The 6,464-nt window shown below is 40.9% G+C and overlaps 1 protein-coding gene across 3 annotated transcripts in view; it reads left to right on the top strand.

The window, feature by feature from the left end:
- Positions 1-6,464, top strand: part of grin2ab (glutamate receptor, ionotropic, N-methyl D-aspartate 2A, b) — a 320,679-nt gene that overhangs the window by 140,158 nt on the left and 174,057 nt on the right. The gene's annotated exons all lie outside the window — the stretch shown is intronic.

Raw genomic sequence — 6,464 nt, 5'->3', positions numbered from 1 at the left:
GTGTAATTTCGGAAGGGGACATGTCATTGTGATAAGGACAATCCAGTGTTAATAAGGGGTCATCTGTGTGACGGGCTGCATGTTGCTATTCAACAAGATGGTTGACCTAAAAAAAAGCCATTAGCACACCTGGCACATCAACTTTTTCCCATGTTTGTCTAAGAAATCAGGACCTAACTGGTGTTCAGATGTTCTACCACTACCACCTACTCCGGCCACAGTGACTGTGCTCTCAGGCAGGGAAATAATTCGTTGACTTCATATTCCTGCTGTTCAGTCTGTCATATTTAACACCTGGTGTGGCATTTTTGTGAAAAGAATTTGTGCAAATCTTTGTATATAGTGGAAAAAGCCAGCATGGAGGCCATGCAGAGAATACAGAACTCTGGTTACATCTGGTAACCTCTGTTCTCCTCCCTCTTCATCTACTCTGTTTGTGACGCCTTTGTGCTCAACTCTGTCTCAGCTCAAAATATCAGTGCTAAGGGTGTACTCACACCAGGTGACCCGTACTATGCCCATGCAGATTTGACTCCATAGGTTAACTATTTATAGTTCTGGTGTGGCCTAAGCATGTACTCTTAACCAGTGCTTGGGCCATCTTGTAGAGCTGGTCTTAGGTCCAGTTCCATTGTACTTGGACACAGTACACATGCACTTTGACTGCTAACCATTCTGGAACACGGATCACAGATATCACATCACTGACTGGTTTGTTCCATTTAACAGTTAAACTAATATTATTATTACTTCTGGATAGTACAATCTTGAATTAATTCAATAATATTTGGGTTCGAATAGGTTTGGTTTCTAACTTAGTAGTGAACATGAATTGTGGTCAGTGAGTAAAGCCACAAAATAATTCTGTTATCTACTGCCTCTGGGAATATTCTGTCCTGTATTGCATAACTTATCCTTTAGGCATGTGAGAGACCTTCAAGATGATATTGATGATGATGGTCTTGAAGATGATTCAAAATAAGCCACAAAGTCACTTTTGGTTCAAACACCATTCCTGTGTCATGGGAGCCATGTTGCAAGGTTTGTAAATTCCGTAGCATTTCACTATACATTTGAAGTATTGCAAATTATGCTGCTGCCTGTGAGCACTTTCAGATTTTTTCTTACGTTGAGTTCTGGTATTGAGTTGGTTGTTGTGGTGCTTTTTTCTGTTGGAATAGTTTTCAGAGGCTATTTGGCTGGTTTTCTCAGACTTGGCAACCCTGTGTGGGACCATTACATTTTTCAAAACAAAAGTCACGTTGTGATGATGTAAACATGCTCGGGCTTAGAACATGCTGTGCAGTGTGTGTGCAGGCCGGGGGAGCGGGGAACAGTCCTGCACAGAAACTGTATAAGACAACCAGGCTTTGCGTGAGTACTCCCTAAGAGTCAAGATTTCAAATACTTCACAGTCTCGACCATCAGAATTCTGTCTGTAGGCTTGGACTTAGATATTCAGTTATCAGCAACATTTATGTGTCTGGGTCCTTTGCCTTTGAGATTTGGAGATGCCTGGGAAGACGTTACGGAGTGATAAAGTCCCTTGACAGAGGTCTTTGGAAATGCTGATACCTTTGTAGAAGAATGATGTCGGTGTGGCAAAACTCAGAATGATATGATGAATGTGTGAAGTTCCAAAGCCGAAAAGAATAAAAAGTGAGACAAAGAGAGGGAGAAAAAAGGAGAAAGATCTTAAGCATGATCTAAAATCAAATCAGAGATGATGAACATGTTGGTGAAAGAGAGATGAGAATGGAACAGTATGAAGAAAAGATGGAAATTGGAGATGGATGGTTAGTTTAAGAAAATTTTGATGGAAAAAATGGAATGACTGAGAAGGCTGTTTACAAAAACAACAAAATCAGTATTTTTTAGATTTAGAAGTGTTTATTTCTTAGTAACCTTTACAGAATATGAGAGACATTAGATTGTCAAGAAATAAACAGTTTCAGAGTGTTTTCCGCCATGTTCCAATCCAATCCAATCCACTTTATTTATATAGCAATTTAACAACAAAAACGTTCCAAAGTGCTGCACATACAGTAGAATCACGATAGATAAAACCCCAATAGTCAAGAAATAAATTACAAATAAGAAAATTAACAATAAAAATAATTAAAATGTGCAAGATAAATAAATAAATACATACAGCATACAAAAGATAAAACCAATAAAATCTACCAAAATAAAAACACAAACCAATAAACAGAGGACCACACAACTCACGCAGTGTTAAAACAGAGAATAAAAGTGGGTCTTCAGACAAGACAAAACACTCCACTGTGGGGGCTGTTCGGACATGGAGGGGCAGAGCGTTCCAAAGTCTGGGGCCAGCCACAGAAAAGCCCTGTCCCCCCTGGTTTTAAGTCTCGTCTTGGGTACCACGAGCTGGAAATGGCCTCAGACCTCAGAGCACGCGCCGGAGAATAAATTTGTAGGAGGTCAGTGATGTATTGAGGGGCCATTCCATTCAAAGCTTTAAAGACAAACAATAAAATCTTAAAATCAATTCTAAAATTAATAGGAAGCCAGTGCAAAGATGCAAGAATTGGGGTTATGTGCTCACGCTTCCAGGCTCCTGTTAAAAGTCACGATGCAGCGTTCTGGACTAACTGCAAACGGGAAAGAGCCCGTTGGCTAATGCCAAAATAAAGTGCGTTACAGTAGTCCAGACGACTTGAAATAAAGTGTGCACACTTGTTCAAAAAGGTTGAAAGATAAAAACGGTTTTACCTTTGATAAAAGACGAAGATGATAAAAGCATGATTTCAAAACACCATTGATTTGTTTATCAAATTGCTGTCTATTGTGATGCCAAGGCTGGTGACCTTGGGACGTACAAAATCCTTAAGAGGTCCCAAGTCAATGAGGGCACTTCCAAACAACATAACCTCTGTCTTGCCCTCATTAAGTTTCAAAAAATTCTGTGACAACCAAGTCCTGACGTCACACATTGGATTGGATTATTTTATTTGAGAGAACAGTCAGGAGACACTGCTGTGCATCCCTGCTTTGATTGGCTGTCACCATATGCTTCCCAGCATCCCTTATGCAAGTTGGTGGAATCCCCCATGTGATCTATGATGTCACTATCAGAGACTGTATGGCTGGCTACCTTAAGTAGTTCAAGACCGTCTGTTCTTTGGATAGTCTCCCTTTCAGGAGAACTATTTATTCATTTTTTCAGGATGACGGAAATTTTGATCATATTGGCAATATCAAATTTCTTTCATATCTGAAAGTGTTATATAGGATGGTATCTTTTATGGACTGACAAAGGTTGATCTGGATCCGATCCAGATTACAGATTTTTTGGGGCATTTAAATTTAACATTGAAAACCCCATTTAATGTATATTTTACATTATATCTATCTAAACATGCCCCGATCACTCTCATATTTGAAAGTGGGGTGCAGACTGGCACTCACTATCACCTGACATAGGTTGATCCGGATCTGATTTGGATTGTGGATTTTGTGGGCATTTGAATTTAATATTGAAAAGCCCATTTGGTGTACATTTTTCATTATATCTCAATCAAAAGTGCCTCAATCACTGTCATGTGTGACAATGAAGTGCAAACTGGCACTCTCAATGAATAGATTTAGTTTGATCTGCATCTGATCCATATTGTATATTGTGTAGCTTTAATTTGCACAGAAATCCAGGTTGAATCGCTTTCGCTTCAAGAGCAAAGCTTTGATCGTCAGCGCCAGTTAATTCAGAGCTAGTGCACATAAATACAGGCAGATTGGCACTCGGCAGAGCTAATGCAGGTGCCAAGTGGAGTGCTAAGTGTGAGCCATGTGAAGCAGGCCTGTGGCTCCTGTTGCTGTAATGAGAGCGGCTCGTTCTCGTCCTCACCCGGCTGCTGCTAATTGCCTTAATTGAGAGAGTGACCTACATTTGAGAGAAGATTCTGTGGATGAGCCAAACAGCTTGCAAACACACAGGGAGAAGAACGGCGGAGCCGCAAGGAGCAGAGGCGAGGTGGAAGGGTTGTAAGAAAGGGACGGAACAAATTAGGAGACACAAAAGTGGATGGAGCAGAAAAGCGAAGCATGACAACTCCAAATAGTGTTTAATTTTTTATTTTTTTTAATTCCCTCTCACTTTTGTGCAGCCATGCTTGGGTGCCGGCTTCTTGATTTTCTTTTTTTTTTTTTTTTTTTGACACAATTAAGCATCAAATGTGGCGTTAAATCAAAATTTAGTGGCAAGAGAGATAGCATGGGAGAGGGAGAAAGGGTGGGAAAAAGGAAGTGGAATGGCTCAAAAGGAGGGCGAGGGGGGACAGGAGGAGACGCCTGGCGGTGACATCATGCTTTTAGAGAGGAGGCCGACCCTCAGGGCGGCGCTGAATATATTCCTAACAGTCTTGTGTACTTTACTTAGACTGAATTATTTAATACACCCCTGATGGAGAGACTGACTGTGTGTGTCTGGGTGCTCTGGTGCATGTGCATTTAAGTGCACGCCCGAATGCATTTGTCCAGAGATAGAGAATTTAATTTCTGTGTGTAACTTTCCTTTATTTGTGTGCTAGAAGGAGTGTGGGAGAGAGGCAGCTTGGAGTCACTGAATGAGCTTGTGAAGCGTGGGTGGCTGCTCGGTTTGTGTGCATGTGGTGAAGTGTGTGCACACGTCTGTCAAATCTGTAGAAGTAAATGTGTGCTTTGCCGATTTGGTGGTTCAGCCTGCTGTTGTTAAAAGGGGAAAAAAAGTGATCAGTCAATTTTTTCAACGCAGCTCTGCACACGGTCCTCGACTTTGTGTTTTTGCGGTTTTTAAGCAACAGCGATTTTCTCTGTACCCCTGTTTCTCATGTGTTTGGGGGTCTGTCTACACTGTGTGTGTGTATATGTGTGGACAGTGACGTGGGGGTTTGATCCAGTGCTAATGATCTCCCAGTGGCTCAAACGTCTGTAGTGTTGAGCAGGAAGGGAGGAATAAGGAAGCAGTGAAAGGGAGAGTAGGAGGATGGAAGGATGTAAATGAGTGTGCACAGAACGTTGTCGTCACACACTCACTCTGATGCTTCTGTAATCTAACGGGTCCTACATGCTGAACCTTCTGCACATGGGTGACGTTTGAAGATGGTTGACCTCAGGAGAGTTTCAAAGTACAATTCTGGCATGCATTCCCATGATGCTTCACTGCAACATTGTAAGTTCTGTAATGTCAAGAGGATGGACTCAAACTGTTATAACCAAGATCTTGAGTTGTGTAATCTAACATTACAGTGAACAATCATAAGTGTGCATAATTCTGCCAAAGCATAACAGGCCCTTGAGCCATTTAACCCCAAACTATATATATATATATATATATATATATATATGTACACAGACACAGCGGGTAAAATAATTATTCACTACGTTACCATTTTTCTCAGTAAATATACTTCTGAGGCTGCTATTGACATTACTTTTCACCAGGTGTCGGTAACAATCCAAGTAAACCACACATACAGTGAGATAAAACCAGAGATGCCCATAAATTAAGTTACACTCAACAAAAATATAAACGCAACACTTTTGGTTTTGCTCCCATTTTGCATGAGATGAACTCAAAGATCTAAAACTTTTTCCACATACACAATATCACCATTTCCCTCAAATATTGTTCACAAACCAGTCTAAATCTGTGATAGTGAGCACTTCTCCTTTGCTGAGATAATCCATCCCACCTCACAGGTGTGCCATATCAAGATGCTGATTAGACACCATGATTAGTGCACAGGTGTGCCGTAGACTGCCCACAATGGCCTGAATATACGCTCACCACGCAAGACTCCATTGCTGAAGAAAAAGCATGCTGAAGCTTATTTAAAGTTGGCTGCACACACCATTTAGACAAGCCTGTGAAATACTGGGAGAATATATTCTGGTCAGATGAGACCAAAATTGAACTCTTTGGATGCCATAATACACACCATATATGGAGGTCAAATGTCCCCAAAAACACGATATCAACAGTGAAGTTTGGAGGTAGGAACATCGAGGTCTGGGGCTGTTTTTCAGCATTCGGGGCTGGAAACCTCTTATCATTGAAGGAACAATGAATGGAAAAATGTACTGAGACATTCTTAATAAAAGGTCTACCAGGATGATGAAAATGAAGGTGGACATTTCAGCAAGACAGTGATCCCAAACACACAGCCAAGGAAACTCTCAAGTGGTTTCAGAGAATAAAAATAAGTCTGCTAGAATGTCCCATCCATCATCTGACTTGAATCCAAGAGAAACTCTATGGAAAGAACTAAAGATCAGAGTTCATAGAAGAGGTCCACAAAACCTTCAAGATTTGAAGACTGTTTGTGTAGAAGAATGGACCAAAATCACACCTGAGCAACGCATATAGCTAGTTTCTCCATACAGGAGGCAGCTTGAAGCTGTCATTAGCTACAAAGGTTTTTGCATGATGTATTACATACATTTCAGTAAACGCGTTCAATATT

This window comes from Thalassophryne amazonica, chromosome 15 (genome assembly GCF_902500255.1).
Source record: "Thalassophryne amazonica chromosome 15, fThaAma1.1, whole genome shotgun sequence".
Taxonomy (NCBI): Eukaryota; Metazoa; Chordata; class Actinopteri; order Batrachoidiformes; family Batrachoididae; genus Thalassophryne; species Thalassophryne amazonica.
Note: the sequence above shows the minus strand (reverse complement) of the source record. Positions and strands in the feature narration are given on the sequence as shown.